The 21,763-nt window shown below is 44.0% G+C and overlaps 1 non-coding gene across 1 annotated transcript; it reads left to right on the top strand.

Annotated features, from left to right (window-relative positions):
* The first annotated feature begins 20,269 nt into the window (after positions 1-20,269).
* On the top strand, positions 20,270-20,451 carry LOC121646781. The gene has a single exon (XR_006011718.1). It is a non-coding gene; the product is annotated as a U2 spliceosomal RNA (small nuclear RNA).
* The last annotated feature ends 1,312 nt before the right edge of the window (positions 20,452-21,763 follow it).

The raw sequence follows: 21,763 nt of genomic DNA, 5'->3' as shown, positions 1-21,763 counted from the left end.
GCGAGGCACTTCCCGGATACTACAAAGATACCACAGCCCGCAACGACAACGGACCAGGAGGTAAAGGATCTTCTGCAAGCAGGAGAAGGACCGTCCCCCCCCTACGCCGGACCTCTTCCCCCCACTCCTGAACTCAACTCCCAGGACCAGGCAACATCAGAAGCAAAGGCAACAAAACCCTAAGATTATCAAATTAGAGGGAATTTACCCCCCCAACAACTTTGAAGGAATATAGAGACTTGTTGGACTTAATGATAATGGACCTCGTGCTTGATGACCAGACCCCTGTGGATTTACCAATTCCCCACACTCTCCTTACTGACCCGAACAGAAAGAACGAAGAGGGAAAACCAAAGTCTTCTTTGTCGTTCATTCGTTCCCCACCAAAGGAGCAATGGAGACGGCCGCGTCCCGCATCGTCTGGTTCCCCCGGTGAGGATTTGGACATACAAGGTAACTGGCCTCCCCCATCTGAATCGACCCCATACTTAGACCCTGAAAACATAATGGTATTCTCAGAAATGACAATGATGAAAAGTAGCGAAGCCGCAATTAGCGACTCACAAACGGACAGTGTGGATTTTTGGAAAACACAAAAAAAGAAAATGAAAAAAGCTAAATATCCTTAAAATTGCATGATGTATGAGTTTTTATCCTTGCTGAAATAAAAAAAAAAAAAAAAACTACTAAATAATAAATATACAACAACCCTTTCCAAATAACCAGAATACGCTAAAAATAGTGTCGATTAATATAAGAGGTATAAATGATCCTATAAAGTGCCAATCAATTCTCTCAACTCTGCATGCAGAAGGAGGAGACCTTTTTTTGTTACAAGAATGTCATATAGCCTTCAAGAATAGTTATATTAATTACCAAAACAGATGGCCTTGTGGCCAATCCTTTTGGTCGGGTGATAATAAAAACAAAGCTTCAGGAGTAGCCATCCTTATGAATAATACTTTTTTGTCTGTTAAAAAAACTCAGATAATAATGGATGGTAGAATGATGTTGGTAGATCTGGAAAAAAATGGTTTTCCCTTTAGAATTATTAACGTGTACGAGCCTAATGACCTGCAGGAATGGATAACCTTGCTTCAAATGCTTCATTCTTATATTTGCTGTGCAAAGGAAGTCATTATAGCGGGTGATTTTAACTGCATAATGGAGAAGAAGGATAGAACAACAGGTACATCCATAGCATCCCGACTGGACGCAAGTTCATATACTTTGAAAAATTTAATGTCCAACTGTAATTTAAAAGATGTCTTTAAAGACTTGTACCCTGATAATTTGATTCATACCTGGTCAAACGGGAGGGTTTTTCACGCATAGACTACATTTTCATAACCAAAGGAATATTACCAATCGAGGCCAAAAATGAGGTAGCACCATTTTCAGATCACAACAAACTAACAGCTACTCTTTCCTTACCAGGAACTCTTGGAGCTAAAAAAGGCCCTTGGAAGCTAAATACTAGTCTTCTCAAGAATAAGTTCATTGTGACAAAATATAAAGGAAAATTACAACAATGGCTTTCCCTACTTTTTCTATATGACTCAGTGGGTGAATGGTGGTGTAACCTGTTAGAAAAAAAAAGAACAAGAACCTGTTACTTACCTCAGTAGAAGAAAATATTTTATAAGGGTTATAAATATTTTGTTTTCTTATTTTTTCTTTCATTGAACATAGTCTAATTCATTTACTAATGGTTGTATTTATTTCATCTTATATTTATTTTTTTATATTTATTAATTTAATCCCAGAGGTCTACTCTGTCCGTTTAACAGTGTTTCTGTGAGAGGAAAGAAATCCCATTCGCTCATGGAAGTGTAGTTGAACTTCTATTGGAGAGACCGGCTCATGTCCCACCCCCTTGCTGCGGGTTAGAGAGACGCGCAGACACACGCGTGCAGAGCACTGAGCTGTGGAGCACGAGAACAGAGACAGAAGTTGGAATTGGAAAAGTCCGGAAATACTTGCTATTGTGCATTCTGAGGAACTGTGGAGGAAAGGGAACTGTTTTGGGCCGATACCTGAGCGTCTGGAGGACCACGGAGGAGCGACCCTGAGAACCTTACCTGTTTCAATTATTTTCTTTCCCGGCTGGGTTTTTTGGAAACCCTGGATTCTGGATGCTCTCCCAAATGGGAGATGGCGAGCCACCCATGTGAACATCTGGATTGGACTGAAGAGGACCCTCTTTCCCTCCTTGTCGTCGTCCTGTCGGTGTGGTAGGACTGAGAAAGACTCAGAGTGAATAAAGGGGACAATTTTATTTCTTTTTTTTTGAAGGGTGCACCCGATTTACAAGAGACACTTTAAATAGGAAAACTGAAGGCCGGCCATATTTGAAAAACTGTTTATTATTCATGTGTTAATACAAGTGACATCTTTAAAACTTACCTCTGCGTTTGCTCTTACTCAATCGGTGTCAATTCTTATTCTTCACTCCCTCTTACAAGCCTAGAGTGTTCTGGCCTAGTGTTACTTACCTGTCACGTGGGTTACACTGTAAAAACTTGGCGAGCCAGCCAGGAGCTGGAGAGATTTAATTAATATATTTCCACTCATAAGCAGGTTAGTTCGACACCTTTTGAGTAATTGAGTGCTTTTTTTTTGGAGAAAGAAATTCACCTTCAGGTATTTTGGTTGTGTTCATACAATTAATTTCAAGTTCATTGACTTCATTTTTTCCTTGAAAAAAAAAAAAAAATCAAACAAAACAAGATGGATATCATTGTGAAAGAGGGTGTGAAAGTCCCAAATGCTGTTTTAATCAGTGGATTAACCAGTACTGAGGTTGACAATGAGATCTTTGACTTTCTGAAGCAATATGGGTCTGTCTCTAGAATAATCAAAGTACCTACCACAGATCCTGTTACCCAGGCAATTGTGGAGTTTTGGAATGGTAGTGCTATAGAAGACCTCGAAGCCACTGGCTTACCTTACCGAAGACCATGTGTTACCGAACCTGAGGTTATCCACCATGTGCAGAGTCTTGCTAGCATTTATGCTTGTGATGTGGGTACCAGTGTGACAGAGACTTACCTCTCTGGGCTGAAAGACTTGGCTAAAACGAGCGGCAAGGATTTTGGAGATATCCTCCGTAAGGAGCTGGCTAGGATCAGTGAATCCATCAGAACTGAAACCCCCGCTGAGACCGGTGGAAATCCTGAAGGAACTGATCCGCCCCTTACGCAAAGTGATATCCAAGTTACTGCCCCTAGCTTCATCAGCGCCCCCAGCGAGATGAGTCAAACTCCCAACAGACCCCAGATTGACATGGAAGTAAAAGATCTTCCCTCTCCAAGAAGGGAAAGAGCTAGCCCTTATCACTTACCTTCAGATCAACTCAGCACACCAGAAGTGCAGCGTGTTGTGGTTGAACACATTGTCAGGAGCAGTGAAATCTCATCCCACCTTCATTCTCCTTGTAAACTTAAACAGTTCTCAGGGCGACTTCCTCGGCCAGCCTTCGAGGTCGACTACGACACCTGGCGTAACAGTGTGGAGTTCTGCTTGAATGATCCGTCAGTTCCTGACTCCCAAGTGGTGAGGAAAATTGTTGAAAGTCTTTCATCTCCAGCAGCAAACATAATCAAGTCATTAGGGCCCAAAACCTCACCAAAAGAGTACTTGACCTTACTTGATTCTGCTTATGCCACAGTTGAAGATGGGGATGAACTTTTTGCACGATTCTTGAACCATAATCAAAATGCTGGGGAGAAAGCATCAGATTACCTGCAGCAACTTCATACAGCCTTAAGCTATGTGGTCACGAAAGGAGGAATTTCTGCTCATGATGCTGACAAGCAACTCCTAAAGCAATTCTGCCGTGGGTGTTGGGACAGTCTCCTCATCACCAGTCTCCAGCTTGAGCAGCTCAAGACAAAGCCACCGTCGTTTGCAGAGCTTCTTCTCTTACTGCGAACGGAAGAAGAAAAACAGGCTAACAAAGCGAGTAGAATGAAACAGCACCTTGGTTTTGCCAAGCCTAAAGTCATGTCCAATGTGCAGGCTGCACATGTAACCTACACCGAGGATATTGGAGCGCCACAGAAAGCAGAACAAGCTTTTTTGGCTATGACCAAAGACATCCAGAAGCAGATCGCTGAACTTCAGGTTCAAGTTGCAAAACTCAGTGCATGCAGTCCAGAGAATCCTGAAAAAAAAGAAACCACAGCAAGTATGAAACAGAAACAAAAGGCAAAAAATACCCAGCCGGGAGGACAGCTTCAGCAAATGACAGCCATGGTGAGACCAAAGCCATGGTATTGTTTTAAATGTGGTGAGGATGGCCATATAGCATCCACGTGCAACAACATGCCTAATCCCACCCTTGTACAGGCCAAAAAAGCTGAGTTAAAGGAGAGACAGCGTGCTTGGGGAGTCAAGAATGGCTCACCTACCATGCCTGGGTTAAACTAGAACCGGTTTCCATTGAGGGGAAAATGGAAGCCAAGCAACCACAAAGTCCCCCATCTACAAGCGAACCAAACCCTGCAATTTACTCCCACCGAATCACACAAGAAAGAAAATTGCCAAAACATCTTGTAGGAAGCAAATGTACAGCCAGTGTAAATGTAGCTGGAGTGGACTGCAGTTGTTTGCTCGATACTGGGTCACAGGTCACCACAGTGGCTGAGTCCTTTTATCAGACCCACCTGTCTGATCGTCCTATCAAACCCATCAGCGACATCCTCGAAGTTGAAGGAGCAAATGGCCAACCTGTTCCTTATCTGGGATATGTGGAGGTTGACCTCAAGTTCCCGAAAGCCCTTCTTGAGACTGAGCCAGAAATTTCAACCTTGGCTTTAATTGTTCCTGATCTTCGGTCAAATAGTGGTGTTCCATTATTAATTGGCACCAACACTCTAGACCCTCTCTTTGATGAGTGTTGTGAGGACTCCTCATTTTCCCATAGCTCACCTTGCCATGGTTACAATCAGGTTCTTCGTACCCTGCAACTGAGGAGAAAACAGGCAACGAGTGGAAAGCTTGGTTTTGTGAAGCTAAGAGGGAGAGAACAGAAAGTCCTCCCAGCAAAACAAAAAGTGCTGCTTGAAGGCTATATGTGTGTCAGTTCAGTCAACACAGAGAAATATGGCCTGTTAGAGCAACCATCCAGATCCAACCTGCCAGGTGGTGTGTTTGTGGAATCTTGTCTCATTTCCTTACCCGAGCGTGGCTCCGACAAGCTGCCTGTTCTCCTTAGAAATCAAACCGAACGTGACATAATTTTACCTACCAACTGCATTATCGCAGATCTGACTGTTATAGATGCTGTCATCGAGAATCATCATGTGGTTGATAAGGAGCTTCAGAAGCCTGTTGTCGAGTGCTCTTCTCAGCAGGCGGAGGCAGATCTTCCAGAGAAAAGCTTTGATTTTGGTCCTTCTCTTCCTGAGGAGTGGAAAGCAAGAATTACAACAAAGCTCAATAGCTTTTCTCATGTCTTTGCCCAACATGATCTTGACTTTGGTCATGCAACCAAAACCCAACACCACATCAAGCTAAAGGATGAGACCCCAATCAAACAGAGGCCTCGCCCAATTCATCCTCGAGATTATGAAGCAGTCAAAAAACACCTTCAAACCCTTTTTGATGCTGACATAATTCGAGAATCAGAGTCCCCATTCTCATCACCCATCGTGGTGGTGAGGAAGAAAAATGGCGATGTCCGCTTGTGTGTGGACTACAGAAAATTAAACCTGCAAACAATAAAAGACTCCTATGCATTACCAAACCTGGAGGAGTCATTTTCCGCTCTCGCTGGGTCAAAGTGGTTTTCCGTGATGGACCTGAAATCTGGGTACTATCAAATCGAGATGAATGAAAGTGACAAGCATAAAACTGCCTTTGTATGCCCCTTTGGATTCTGGGAGTTCAATCGAATGCCCCAGGGAATCACAAATGCTCCGAGCACATTCCAACGGCTCATGGAGAAATGCATGAGTGACATCCATTTAAAGGAGGTCCTTGTTTTTCTAGATGATCTCATAGTGTTTTCAGACACTCTTGAAGAACATGAGACGAGGCTCACCCATGTACTCAACCGTCTTAGTGAATATGGCTTGAAACTTTCACCCGATAAGTGCAAGTTCTTTCAGACTTCGGTGCGTTATTTGGGCCACATTGTTTCCAGCGATGGAGTGAAAACTGACCCTGAAAAGGTTCAAGCCTTGAAAACCTGGCCAAGACCACAGAACTTAAAGGAGCTCCAATCCTTCTTAGGCTTCTCCGGTTACTATCGGAGATTTGTCAAGGATTACTCAAGGATTGTGAAGCCCTTGACCAACCTTACAACTGGATATCCTCCACGGCGGAAGGGAACCAAGGTTGGTCTAAGTGATTGGAAGTACTACAGTCCAAAAGAGCCCTTCGGTGAACGCTGGGATACTGAGTGTCAACAGGCTTTTGAGACAATCATACACAAGCTAACATCATCCCCAGTCCTTGGTTATGCGGACCCTAAGCTTCCTTATGTGCTCCATACGGACGCCAGCACAACAGGATTGGGAGCTGCTTTATATCAAGAGCAGGAGGGGAACTTGCGTGTGATTGCTTATGCGAGTAGAGGACTCTCCTGCAGTGAAGCCAGATATCCGGCGCACAAACTCGAGTTTTTGGCCCTTAAATGGGCCATCACGGAGAAGTTTCATGACTATCTGTACGGAAACTCCTTTACTGTCATCACAGACAATAACCCCTTGACATACCTACTTACCACAGCCAAGCTTGACGCTGCAAGCTACCGTTGGTTAGCCGCACTATCAACCTTTACTTTTAACATCAAGTATCGAGCTGGTAAGCAGAACGCGGATGCGGATGGGTTGTCAAGGAGACACCATGGTGCCCTGGAAAATGATGCTGCATCGCAGGAAGAGAGCCAAAGGATTGACAGATTCACTTCCCAGCTATTAACATCCATAGGCAAGTTTGAACATGTAGCCCCAGAGACAGTTGTAGCTACCTGTCAAAGACATACTGTGAAGCAGGCTCAAGAGCTCTCACCTTCCTATGGTTATGTTGAATCTCTTGCCATCCAAGCAGATGCAATCCCTGCTGTCTTTGAGGAAGATGAATCACATGATGGGGCCACCACAGTACCTAAGTACACTGAATCTGACCTCAGAGAACTTCAAAGACAAGATCCTGTCCTTGACAGAGTTATCAAGCTGGTGGAGTCCAAAAACTTACCTGCAGGCCACACCGCAGACTCTCCTGAGGAACGGTTGATCCTAAAGGAATGGAAGAGGCTTCAGTCGAAGTCAGGAATTTTGTACCGGACACGGGAGTGTGAGGGACAAACTCTTTTTCAGCTAGTACTCCCTGTCTCCCTAAGGCCCATCGTGCTCAGGAATCTCCATGATGAAATGGGGCACTTAGGGATTGAGCGCACTCTTGAACTTACCAGAGCACGATTCTACTGGCCAAAGATGGCCGCAGAGGTAGAGAAGAAGGTGAAAACATGTGAGCGGTGTGTTCGGAGAAAGACCCAGCCAGACAGGGCTGCCCCGCTTGTTAATATCCAAACTAATAGACCAATGGAGCTGGTTTGTATGGATTTTCTTTCATTAGAACCAGACAGCCACAACACTAAGGACATCCTAGTCATTACGGACCACTTCACTAAATATGCTGTAGCCATCCCCACCAAAGACCAAAAAGCTAGTACCGTTGCAAAAACCTTGTGGGAACACTTCTTGGTTCATTATGGGTTTCCTGAACGCTTGCACAGCGATCAAGGTAGAGACTTTGAGTCTCACACCATCAAGGAGCTATGTGCATTAGCTGGTATCCGTAAGGTGAGAACAAGCCCTTACCACCCCAGGGGTAACCCTGTCGAAAGGTATAACCGAACACTCCTCAGCATGTTAGGGACCCTTCAAGACAAAGAGAAGACTCAGTGGCGAAACCATGTCAAACCTCTCACTCATGCTTACAATTGCACGAGGAATGATGTCACCGGGTTCTCGCCATATGAGTTGATGTTTGGTAGACAACCGAGGCTGCCCTTAGACTTAGCCTTCGGGTTACCAGTCAAAGGAATAGAGCCCAGTTCACACTCTCAGTATGTAAGGAACCTGAAATCTCACCTGGAAGAAAGTTATCAGGTCGCCATTGAAAACTCTCGCAAGGTTGCAGAAAAAAAACAAGAGGCGATTTGATAGAGTTGTCAGAGAGTCTACATTGGATGTTGGGGATCGAGTCCTCGTCCGAAACCTTCGTCTCCGCAACAAACATAAACTGGCAGACCGCTGGGAGTCCACGGTCTATGTGGTCACCAAGCGAATGGGGGACTTACCTGTCTACTCTGTGAAGCCAGAAAGGGAGGAAGGCCCACTGCGGACGCTACATAGGGACCTTTTACTGCCTTGTGGGTTCCTTCCTGAAACTGAGAGAGAGGAACAAAACCTGCAGAGCGTTCCAAAACGACCCCGAACAAGGCAGCAAAGTGCCATTCAACAAGATGAAGAGCCCTTTGATACAGATTGTGACGCATGTGATGACTGGTATGCAACTGCTACTTTACCGAACGTTCAAGACAGGAGGTTTGTCAAGGTGTATGAAATGCCAAAAAACAGTGTAGCACCTGTACCTGTCCCAAGTAATCAGGATCAAGACCCAGCAAAACGTCAGCCCTACCATGTCAGTATAGCTGAAAGGGAAACTGAAAACTCACCTGACGAGGAAACTGGAAACTCACCTGAAACTGGAACAGGAAACTCACCTGGAATGGAGACTCAGAACATATCTGAAAGGGAAAATCAAAATCTACTTGAGGTGGAAGCTTATAATTCACCTGGAGACTTGCATGATACAGCTTCAGAAGGAAGTCTTACAGAACCAAAAGTGAAAGATCATGCAGAGATACCAACCCAAGAGACGACAGACACACAAACTGAAACAGACACACAAACTGAAACAGACACTCATCTTAGGAGATCACTCAGACAGCGTGGGCCAGCACGTAGGTTTCACTATCCTGAGTTGGGTAACCCCCTAGTTTCTGTTGTTACCTCCTTATTTCAAGGGTTGAGCACCGCCCTCACCACTTCCCTAAATGATAATTCTAGTAGGGATTGGTTAACAAACATCCCCATAGAGCTAAAACAGACAGCTATTACCCAGCAGCCCTGTAAGCATGCAGCGGGACGTGCATACGTTTTAAAGGGGGAGAGTGTAACCTGTTAGAAAAAAAAAGAACAAGAACCTGTTACTTACCTCAGTAGAAGAAAATATTTTATAAGGGTTATAAATATTTTGTTTTCTTATTTTTTCTTTCATTGAACATAGTCTAATTCATTTACTAATGGTTGTATTTATTTCATCTTATATTTATTTTTTTATATTTATTAATTTAATCCCAGAGGTCTACTCTGTCCGTTTAACAGTGTTTCTGTGAGAGGAAAGAAATCCCATTCGCTCATGGAAGTGTAGTTGAACTTCTATTGGAGAGACCGGCTCATGTCCCACCCCCTTGCTGCGGGTTAGAGAGACGCGCAGACACACGCGTGCAGAGCACTGAGCTGTGGAGCACGAGAACAGAGACAGAAGTTGGAATTGGAAAAGTCCGGAAATACTTGCTATTGTGCATTCTGAGGAACTGTGGAGGAAAGGGAACTGTTTTGGGCCGATACCTGAGCGTCTGGAGGACCACGGAGGAGCGACCCTGAGAACCTTACCTGTTTCAATTATTTTCTTTCCCGGCTGGGTTTTTTGGAAACCCTGGATTCTGGATGCTCTCCCAAATGGGAGATGGCGAGCCACCCATGTGAACATCTGGATTGGACTGAAGAGGACCCTCTTTCCCTCCTTGTCGTCGTCCTGTCGGTGTGGTAGGACTGAGAAAGACTCAGAGTGAATAAAGGGGACAATTTTATTTCTTTTTTTTTTGAAGGGTGCACCCGATTTACAAGAGACACTTTAAATAGGAAAACTGAAGGCCGGCCATATTTGAAAAACTGTTTATTATTCATGTGTTAATACAAGTGACATCTTTAAAACTTACCTCTGCGTTTGCTCTTACTCAATCGGTGTCAATTCTTATTCTTCACTCCCTCTTACAAGCCTAGAGTGTTCTGGCCTAGTGTTACTTACCTGTCACGTGGGTTACAGTGGGAAGACTTAAAACACAGAACTAAAACCTTTTTTAAAAAAGAAGGAGCAAAAATTGTACAAAAAAAGAAGGAATGGATAAATAGAAAACAGGCAAAACTACAAAGAAACTATGAACTTCTGCAACAAGGTTACCTGACAGCAGAAGAGATCGCTAGACAAAAAACTGAAATAATGGCAGCTCTAAATGAGGAAAGTAAAGGGTTTTTGATAAGAAGCAGAGAAAAATATATAGAAGAAAATGAAAAGTGTACAAATTATTTTTTCAGGAAAGTACTCCGCCCAAAAAATTCTATTCAGTCGTTAATAGATGAAACTGGGAACACCCTTTCGGAACCCAGGGATATATTAAGGGTGACTCATGCTTTTTACTCCCAATTATATGGGGATAAACATGTAGACGAACAGGAAATTAACTTTTTCCTTTCTAAGGTAAAAACTAAATTAGAAAAAATAGAGAAAGAATCCTTGGAAGCAGACTTAACAATAACAGAGTTGACAAAAGCCTTATTTAGCATGGAAAACAATAAAACACCTGGACTAGATGGATTACCTAAAGAATTTTTTGTTACCTTTTGGGACCAATTGCAAGAACCCATGTTAAACATGTATAAAGAATCCTTCCAAAAAGGTACACTACCTCTATCCATGCGTACTGGGGTGATTTCTTTACTTTTTAAAAAAGGAAACAAAAGTGATCTCAAAAACTGGCGACCACTGTCCCTTCTGGGGGTGGACACAAAGATTTTATCAAAAGCACTCTTTTTCAGATTGCAAAAAATTGTCAGTCAGTTAATAGGAAAGGAGCAAACTTGTGCGGTCCCAGGCCGAAAAATAACAGATAACTTAGCTTTAGTTACAGACGCATTTCTATATTGTGACGAAAGACATCTACCTCTGTGTATATTGAGTTTAGATCTGGAAAAAGCTTTTGATAGCATAAGCCATCATTACATAGAAAGAACCCTGGACACTTTTGGTTTTAATGGGACTTTTAGGAAATGGTTAAATCTTCTTCAAGACAATGCTGTAAGTAGAATATTAATAAATGGTTCCCTTACAAATACGTTAGAAATAAAATCAGGAGTGCGGCAGGGGTGCCCTCTTTCCCCCACTCTGTTTGTTTTAGCCATGGAACCATTGGCATGTGCTCTAAGAGAAGCCGCAAGTATAAAAGGTCTATCTCCCCCAGGTAGCAGGGGAGATGTAGCCAAGTTAAGTCTATACATGGACGATGTAACCCTTCTTTTAACAAACAATGACTCTATTCAGGAGACGCTAAGGCTGAGCGAATGTTTTTCCCTGGAGTCAGGCACCAAACTAAATAAACATAAGAGTGAGGTCTTATACCTCAATTGGAGAGAGACAAAAAACTCACAGGGACTCACTGAAAAAGAGGATTTTATTAAAATATTAGGAATTCAAATAGGCAAAAATATGGAGATCAAAAATTGGTCGGATAAAATACCAAGGCTACAAGGCAAACTGTATCAGGGGAAAGACAGAGAACTATCATTATTCGGGAAAGTCTTAGTAATTAAAACAGAAGTCATTTCCACAATAGCACAACTTGCAACAACCTTCACCACATAAAGTAATAGCTTCCCTTAGGAAAATGATTTACTGTTTTATTTGGGGAACAAAACAAGAGAAAATAAAAAGAGGAATTATGTACAAACCGCTTGAGAAAGGAGGAAGAGCGGTATACCTGAAATAGAATCCAAATTAAATGCGATGTTCTTGACGCCTATACTTAAAGCTTGCTTGATGGAAAAAACGGAGCTAGTGTGGGCTCACTTTGCAAAATTTTGGGTAGGGAGAGGAATAATGAGGAAATGGGGTGTAAGGGTAAAACTGGACACTCCTTATTCGGAGGACTGTCCAAAAATTTATGAATTGTTTCTAAAAAAAAGTGCATCCTGATTTTGCTCAGATCCCTGCTGAAATATTAACTAGGGAAAAAAATAGAGGAGTTATTATATGACTTAAAAAGACTAACGCCAATAGGAAAACTGACCGAAGAACAATGTGTAAGAACTTGGAGAAATATAAATTGTAAAAGCTTATCCAACTTGCATAAGGATCTAGCGTGGTACATAGTACACCAATGTTTACGGACACTGGTTTTTTGAAAAAAAAGAAATCTAACACGGAGCCCTAAATGTCCTAGGCCGTCATGTGGCGATGATGAAACAATTGAACACCTTTTTTGGACATGTTCTTTTGCTAGGGGAGTATGGCGTCCTATGAATACATGGCTTCAAAGTTTACAAAAATGCCCATTATCCTACGAAAAAATTGTATATGGTTGTCAAGAAAAAGAACCGGAAGGGAATATTTATTGTTGGTGGATTATTGTTAACTGTACAAAAGATACAATTTGGAAAGCAAGGAATATATGGGTTTTTAAGAATTTTAGCATTGAAGGAAGGAGTGTTGTAAAATCTGTGATAAATCTAGTGAAAGACAAAAGGTGACAAGTCCATCGTCACGACTTTGTATACACCGGCAGCACTTGCCCGTTCATTTCTGTCCACGAGGACTCAGCATTCCCTAACCCCCCCCCCCCGTATTAAGGAGCGCTGGCTGCATTGCCTGGATGGGCGGATGTGCAAATTAGCCATTCCCAGTGGCAATACAGGGCACCGACACAAGTGCGCTACGTGCCCACAAAAGTGAGTCTGGTGCCAGTCAGTGGAAGGTTATCGCTTCTCAGCCTTTTGGCTAAGACAGCGATTGCCTGCTTAGGAGGTGAAATTTTAGTCTTGTGACTTATATTTTTGCCAGTACTTGGGAGGATATCACTTGTGCTGGGGTTTTGTTTTCAATCATTGCAGCAAGAACATAGCTGTGGGTGATTTAAAATATTGTTCCAGTTATCACTATATTTCCTTTTTGTATTACTGTTTGTAAAACTGCTTGAACTGCCTTTTGTTTCTTAGGTAACAAAAGAAAGTCTGGTGCAAGGTAAGTAATTTTTAAGGCTTTTTTAAAATTTAGATATCTTAAAACGCTGCTTTTCTAGTTTTACGTTTCTCTTCCTTTTGAGCCTGTGGTGCCTCCACCATGTTGGCAACCTTTGTTATTTGTTATTGTTATTGTCAGGATGTTCAATGAAACGGTAAATGCAGAGGACATATGCGTATGGTTGGGAAGATTTTGCACTGTTAAAGGCCAGGCTATTAAGGTAAGAGACGTGGATGGCATCTGGAATTGCGCCTGGAGGGTCCCCATTCAACAATGGCAGGACCCCCAGGGATTCCAGGGCATGAAACACTTGCCAAATATGATAGTACTGGGTGAGAACAGAGGCTACATTCACTACCAGGGGCAGCCCAAGCTCTGCCGCAAGTGTGGCAAACATGGGCACCTGGTAGAGGCATGTGAGGTAACGTTTTGTGGAAAGTGCAGAGAAGTGGGACATACCTTTGAGGAATGTACGAATGGCAGAGCTTGTAATCTCTGTGGAGACAGAAATCACCTCTTCAGAGATTGCCCTAAATCCTTTGCTAATAAACTGAAAATGGACAAAATGGTTAAAAGACAAAATGAAAGACAGCTGGAGCCCGTTAGACAGCTAATTGAAGAGCCTGGTTTAGAAATTTCAAATCTCCCGCCAACAGAGGGGATTGGAGAACAGTCTTCAGATGAGGTGGGAGAGGGGGAGGAGCCTGCAGATCCCTCATCCACAACCAATTCAAGTGAGGATGGGGAAATGCAGCATGAGGGGGGAGCTGTGATGGAGCATCAGATAAAAGAAACACAAGAGAATAGTGAAGGAACATCCTGATGGCCAGCAAAATAAGAGGCCGTTATCAGAGTTGTCTTCAGACTCTCTAATAGTAATAGAGAAGAGGGTGAGAACTGGCATCTCGACAGACAGCTCGTCTGAGGGAGATGCCAGAATCTTCCCCCCTGACTCACCAAATGAGGTCTCCTTCTTAACACTGGCCTTACAATCAATCCCGAAGGAAAATAAAATGAATTGGTCTTTACAACAGAGGCCCACTCCAAGAGTCCGAAAGGGGGGTGGAGCTGAACCCCTCCCCTCCCCACCTGCGGAAGTCAAGGAAGAGCTTCGCTCACATGAAATAACATAGGTATTGCCTTTTATAAGTAAAATGCCTTATGTGAGATAAACAAAAAAAAAAAATGTTATACTTTTACTATACTACCATACTCATGACCCTCACCTTCTCATCACTAAATGTGAGGAGCGTAAGGTCGGAAATTAGAGCACAAACTGTTTTATCCTTTTTAAATTAAAAAAAATCAGACGTATTTCTATTACAAGAATGTGGCCTACCTTTTTAAAGAAAATACACAAAATTGGAAAGAAAATGGCCGCACACGTCCCTGTGGAGCAGGTCAAATGAAAATAAAAATGATGGAGTGGCCATTTTAATGAAAAACCCTCGGGTGCTGGTGAAGGGAAGCACTGTGGTGAGAGACGGAAGGGCACTTTTAGCACATCTGACCTTTTTGGGACAGGCTTTTAATCTTTTAAATGTTTATGGTTTTAGTGATAAAAATGACAGGTACGACCTTCTAAAAGATCTGCAGCCCCACATGCTGGGGAGGGCACCACTGGTTTTAGGGGGGGATTTTAATTGTATTTTAAGCCGTAAGGATAGAAGAAGGGCGGGGGAGGAGTTTAAAATAGACAAATCATCAGTTTTATTGCGGGATATATGTAGAGATTTTAGGTTGACGGACTGTTTTAAAATGATGCATCCTAGAGAGGAGGGCTTCACCTGGTTCAGTGGTGATGGTACCAGAGCTTCTCGTATTGATTATTTTTTTACACGTGAGTGCCAGGTAAATGATGCTAGATTAACACCTGTCTTTTTTTCAGATCACCGTATGCTGTCATGCACGCTATCACTTTCTTCGGGTGTGACTTTTGGAGGCGGACTGTGGAGACTGAACTGCTCCCTGTTGGAGGACCAGACCATCGTCGACCAATACAGGGAGCAGTATCAGGATTGGCAGACCCTCCAAGACTTATACAACACACGGGCACACTGGTGGAAGATGGTGAAGGGAAGGACCCAGACTTTTTTTTTAAAAATTTGTAAAAAAAAGAAAGCAAGGGAACAAAATTGTACGATGGGGCTGCAAAGGCGACGACAACGATACTTTAAACTAGTGGAACTAGGGATGGATTTCAATGAAGAAATAAAAGATGTAAAGCGTGAAATGAAAATCATACCAGAAATAAGAGCCAGGGGTATTATCTTAAGGAGCCGAGAGCGAGAAATTGAAGAAGGTGAGAAATGCACCAGGTACTTCTCTAAAAGGATTATCGACAAGGATGGAGGTTTTGTAGAGTTAAAGAAAGAAGATGGAGAAAGTGCAAAAAATACACAAGAACTGCTGGAAACTGTTGAAAGATATTACCGTAGCTTATATAAAGAAAAATGTGTTCATAAGGAAATAATAATAGGTACTGGAATACATAGAAAAGAAAATAACAAAGACTGCGGTCTTGGAACAGGATTTTACAGCTTTTGAGCTTGGGAAATGTTTAGCAACGTTTAAGAAAGGGAAGGCCCCTGGGCTCGATGGGCTCCCTTTGGAATTTTATTTGACCTTTTGGGACATTTTAGCACCAGATTTGCTTGTTGTTTTTAAAGAACTTGAAACTCTTAACCGACTTCTGGACAGTTTTAGAGTAGGGATAGTAACGCTTCTTCACAAAGACAAGGACAGAACTGACTTAAAAAACTGGAGACCAATCACACTTTTAAACGTAGACTGCAAACTTTTTAGCAAGCTTTTAACAACACGAATGACCATGGTTTTAAGAGACGTGATTCACCCGGATCAAGCCTGCGCCGTTCCCGGGAGGAAGATCACCGACAGCCTCATACTGATCCGAGATACCATCTGTTATGCGAGAGACAGAAACATTCGGTTAGTAGTCCTAAATTTAGACTTCGAGAAGGCTTTTGATCGGGTCTCGCACCAGTACCTGTTCCAGGTACTGCAAAAGATGGGGTTTCCGGCTAGATTTGTGGACTGGGTGGGACTGCTCTATTGGGATATTAGCAGTAGATTTGTGGTTAACGGGTTCCTTACAAAAGCAGTGGATTTAAACTGCGGTGTCCGTCAGGGTTGTCCGTTATCTGCCCTCCTGTATGTTGCCTGTATAGAACCCTTGGCAGAAGGCTTGAGAAGGGACCAAAGAATCCAAGGTGTGGAAGTCCCTGGGAGTGGAGGAATGACAAATAAGGTAATATTATATATGGACGATGTAAATATACTATGTACCGATATGTCATCAATAAATAGGACTTTAGACGTAACGGATTGGTTTGGGCAAGCTTCAGGCTCAAAACTGAACAGGTAAAAACTCGTGTGCAGTTTTACGGACCATGGAATCCGACAGAGACCCAGGGACTCCCACTGACAGTGACCCAGACAGAACAAAAATACTTGGTATTAAGTTTGACAAAGAGGGGGGTGGGGAGACAAACTGGACGGATGTATTAGGGAAAGTTAGGAAAAGACTGGGCTACTGGGGACTTAGAAGACTGACGATAGGAGGAAAGGTTTTAATCATAAAAGCAGTGATTTTACCTTTGCTTTTATCGATCAGTGCTGTTTTTATTCCATCAAGGAGAGTGTTTTTAGAACTGGATCGAGCCATTTTTCACTTCTTGTGGGGCTCAAAGTGTGAGAAATTAAAGAGGGAGGAAATGAAAAAGCCAAAAGAAAAGGGAGGTAAAGGAGTCCCAGACCTGAAATTGTTTCTCGGGTGTAGATATGTTGCACTTCATCTTAGTCAGGCCACGGATCCCTCCAGAAACCCCAAGTCAGCAGCGATGACAAGGTTCTGGATGGGATCCTACTTAAGAAGGCTGAAAATAATACCGGTGAATCTCAAAGTACCCGTGTCTTTTAACTTACCACCCATGTATGCTTTTATACAAAAGTTTTTAAAGGATTTTACATTGGAGGGGGAGGATGTGCATGTTCTTACTAATCATCGTGCTATGGTTTCTTGTGTGCAGGAGCGGGAACCGGTGTGTCTAGTGCGCTGTCTCACCCTTGGTGAGCCTTCGACCGTTTGGCGCAACGTGGGCCACCCCGCCCTTCCAAACAGACTCCGGGACCTGTCGTGGATGGTGGCTCATGGGATCCTCCCAGTCAGGGCCGTCATGCACTCCTGGGGCATGTCAGCGACCGCAACCTGTCCCCGACCTGGTTGTGGCGCGCCAGAGTCAGTGAGACATTTGCTCTGGGAGTGCACTGCTGCCGTAGACCTGTGGGCAACAGCCGGCTCCCTGCAATTCCCGAACTTGCCAGCAAGGGAGGTGCTCTCAGTACAGTGGGTGCTGTACGGGGTGGGCCACCAAGGAAAGGTTAGCAAAGAGGAGTATGCTAAACAGTGGCTCACCCTCGCTGCCATAAAAGACGCCATTTGGACCTCCAGGAACTTGCTGGTAAGGAGGCACAGGCAGATTCCCCCAGCATCTGTGATCCGGATGGCAGCAGAGATGATAAAGGAAAGTACATCTGCAGGCAGCAGGCCTAGGACACAGCCGCAAAGAAGCATCGCCTGTGCCTCTTCGGACGAGGGAGTCGGAGCACCATGTGGAAGGTCGAGGCAGCAGCGGCCTGGCTCTCCGGGTGTGGTTGGAGGGAAGGAGCAGGAAGGGGGGGATCCCCCCTGAGTGTAAGACAGGAGGCCCGAGAGACCAAATGTTTGGAGGGGTGGGGAGGCCCCGTTTGTTTTTAGAGAATTTGAAACTTTTAACCGACTTCCAGACAGTTTTAGAATAGGGATAGTGACGCTCCTTTATAAAGACAAAGAAAAAAACGGACATAAAGAACTGGAGACCTATTACGCTTCTAAATATAGACTGTAAACTTTTTAGCAAACTTTTAGCAACACGGATGACCACGGTTTTAAAGGACGTGATTCACCCGGATCAAGCCTGTGCTGTCCCCGGGAGGAGGATCACCGACAGCCTTATACTGATCCGAGACACCATCTGTTACGCGAGAGACAGAAACATCCGGCTAGTAGTCCTAAATTTAGACTTTGAGAAAGCTTTTGATCGGGTCTCGCACCAGTACCTGTTCCGGGTACTGCAAAAGATGGGTTTTCCTGCCAGATTTATGGCATGGGTGGGACTGCTTTATAGAGATATTAGCAGTAGATTCGTGGTTAATGGGTTCCTTACAAATGCAGTGGATTTAAACTGCGGTGTCCGTCAGGGTTGTCCGTTATCTGCCCTCCTATATACTGCTTGTATAGAGCCCTTGGCGGAAGGCTTGAGAAGGGATGACAGAATCCAGGGAGTGGGAGTCCCGGGGAGTGGGGGACTGACAAACAAAGTCATCCTATATATGGATGACATAAGTGTCTTGTGCACGGACATGCCATCCATAAACAGGACCCTAGACAGGACAGACTGGTTTGGGCGGGCTTCCGGATCAAAATTAAACAGAGAAAAAACACGAGTGCAGTTTTACGGACCATGGCGACTGACAGAGACTCTGGGACTCCCACTGACGGTGACTCAGACTGATCAGAAAATACTAGGCATTAAATTTGATAAAGAGGGGGGTGGGGCGACAAACTGGACAGACGTGTTAGGGAGAGTTAAGAAAAGACTGGGCTTTTGGAGACTTAGGGGACTGACGATGGAAGGAAAGGTTTTAATCATAAAAGCAGTGATTTTACCTTTGCTTTTATCGATCAGTGCTGTTTTTATTCCTCCTAGGAGAAGCCTTTTAGAACTAGACCGAGCCATTTTTTACTTCCTATGGGGATCAAAGTGTGAAAAATTAAAAAGAGAAGTAATGAAAAAGCCAAAAGAAAAAGGAGGAAAAGGAGTCCCAAACATCAACCTATTTCTGGGATGTAGATACGTTGCTATTCATTTTAGTCAGGCTACGGATCCCTCCAGAAACCCCAAGTCGGCGGCAATGACAAGGTTCTGGATGGGATCCTACCTGAGAAGACTTAAAATCATACCAGTAGATCTCAAAGTGCCCGTATCCTTTAACTTACCACCAACGTATGCTTTTATACAAAAGTTTTTAAAGGATTTTAGACTTGAAGGAGAGGATCTGCATGTTTTTACTAACCATCGCACTCTGATCTCTTGTGTGCAGGAGCGGGAAGCAGTGTGTCCAGTACAAGGCCTCACCTTAGGGGAGGCCGCGGCGGTTTGGCATAACGTGGGCCACTCCGCCCTACCAAACAGACTCCGGGACCTGTCTTGGATGGTGGCTCATGGGATCCTCCCGGTCAGGTCTGTCATGCACTCCCGGGGCATGTCAACAACATCAACCTGTCCCCGACCTGGTTGTGGCGCGCCAGAGACGGTGAGACATCTGCTCTGGGAGTGCACTGCTGCCGTAGACCTGTGGGCAACAGCCGGCTCCCTGCAATTCCCGAACTTACCAGCAAGGGAGGTCCTTTCAGCACAGCTGGTGCTGTACGGGGTGAGACACCAAAAAAACGAGAATAAGGAGGACCATGTACAACAGTGGCTCACCCTGGCTGCCATAAAAGATGCCATGTGGACCTCCAGGAACTTGCTGGTAAGGAGGCACAGGCAGATCCCCCCAGCAGCTGTGATCCGGATGGCAGCAGAAACGATAAAAGAAATAACATCTGCAGGCAGCAGGCCTAGGACACAGCTGCGAAGAAGCATCGCCTGTGCCTCTTCGGACGAGGGAGCCGGAGCCACACGAGGAAGGTCGAGGCAGCAGCGGCCTGGCTCTCCGGGTGTGGATGGAGGGAAGGAGCAGGAAGGGGGGGATCCCCCCTGAGCACAAGACAGGAGACCCGAGAGACCTACTGTTTGGAGGGGTGGACAAGGCCCCGTTGTAAAACAGAAGCCCCCCCCGCTCCTGCAGACAAGAGAGCTGGAGGGCTTGATTTTTTGGAAACCGCATTCTCTTTCCTTTAAAACCAGGTTTTAAAGAAATAATTAGCACTGTTTTTTACCGATTTTAACGTATTTGTTTTTTTGTATATTGCTTTTAACTGTAAAGCTGTTTTTAGGTTTTAAAAAGAGTTTTGCAGATTAACAATGGATTCCTTTTTTCCATAGTAATGTACGGAAATACGTAAAATGGGTAAAAAATGTACAAATGTAAAATGCTGAAATAATGTACAATAAAACCTTGAAAAAGAAAAAGAAAAAAATCTGTTCTTATCAGTTTAATATCTGATATGTCCTCCATGTGAGGGCTACGTATTAAATGGATTTTTAGGGAATGGGAGTCTGAAAGAGGAGCTCGCTCCGTTCACTCCATGCATCGACCTGGCGTTGCAGTGCTGCCAGGAGCGGTGCGCACTCTTCAAAATTGATGTAGAATTGCAAACATGCTGCATGGAGGGGGAGACACACAGTCATTGGCTGTCTATGAACATGTCTGTGAAGTCTCAGCTGTTTTGGTCCAGTAATAAGTGAGTTATGAGCTCAAACGTGACGGCCGCCATCTTCAAACGGAGACATGTCCAGTTTAACGATGCTTTTCTGCTTGTCTGATCAACCCCAGACTCCTCACACTCGTTGTGCATGGTGCAAGGAACCACACGTTCAAGTTTCACTCTTCTAGCTTCACATTTGGAGAAGTTATGACTGTTTAAACATTCAATGTACACGTCTAAGGCTTTAACATTGTAGCGTCAGGTCAAGTTTGTGGACAGCATCCATCAAGTGGTCATTTTTACAGATATGGAGCTGAAATCGATATCACACACTCACTGGAGCTTCATGAGTCTAGATCTGGAGTTTCAGCTTTGTAGATCCAAGTATGACCGAGTTATGAGGCTCAATGATCAAGTATTAGACGTGGACACCTGTTTTCAGAATGCCATAACTGTACTGTACTTTGTCTGATTTTCGTCAAGCCTCTCACACATATAGAGGGGTTGACAATGGACAACTGGTACAAATCTGGGGAGCCTAGCATGAAGTATGGCTGGTTTATGACAGATTGAACCCAACTTTCCAAGTCTAAGACTTTATTATTGGATGTCAGGTAAGGTTTGTGGACAGCGGTTTAACTTGGTCATTTTTCAACAGATTGAGCCGAAACTGCCAGGACACACTCTGTGGATGTTGAGGAAGACGTGTGAAAAGTTTCAGAAATTTCTGACCAACGGCCGGCGAGTTATGAGCGAGAGTTGTCTGATCGACCCGCGCAGCGCACTCTGGCCGGGATGGGAGTGCTCTGCCGCGGGGAGAAGGCCGAGGAACGCCTGGGTGAACTCGGTGGTGTTTAGAGGCCATAACTGGCTTATTGCTCCACGGATTGAGCTGGAACCCACAGGATCTACTCATGGGATGTTGGGGAACATGTGGGAAAAGTTTCATATACGTTGGACAAAGCATGACTGAGATATCACCAAGTTCTCTTTGTGCCCCAGGTACTCCACAGTGAACCACTTTGAAAAAATACACAAAGTCCCATTTGATCCCCTGGTACTCTAGAATGAAACATTAGAAATGATTAAAAGTGAGTGGAAAACTGCAATAAACACTGTTGTGTCCCTGGTACTCCAGAATGAAACACTTTGAACAGTAACAGAGTGTGGAAAAATTCACACAGTCCCGTTTGGGCCCCTGGTACTCTAGAACAAAATTCTAAAAATGAATAAAAGTGA

This window comes from Melanotaenia boesemani, chromosome 9 (assembly GCF_017639745.1).
Source record: "Melanotaenia boesemani isolate fMelBoe1 chromosome 9, fMelBoe1.pri, whole genome shotgun sequence".
NCBI classification, from domain to species: Eukaryota; Metazoa; Chordata; class Actinopteri; order Atheriniformes; family Melanotaeniidae; genus Melanotaenia; species Melanotaenia boesemani.
Note: the sequence above shows the minus strand (reverse complement) of the source record. Positions and strands in the feature narration are given on the sequence as shown.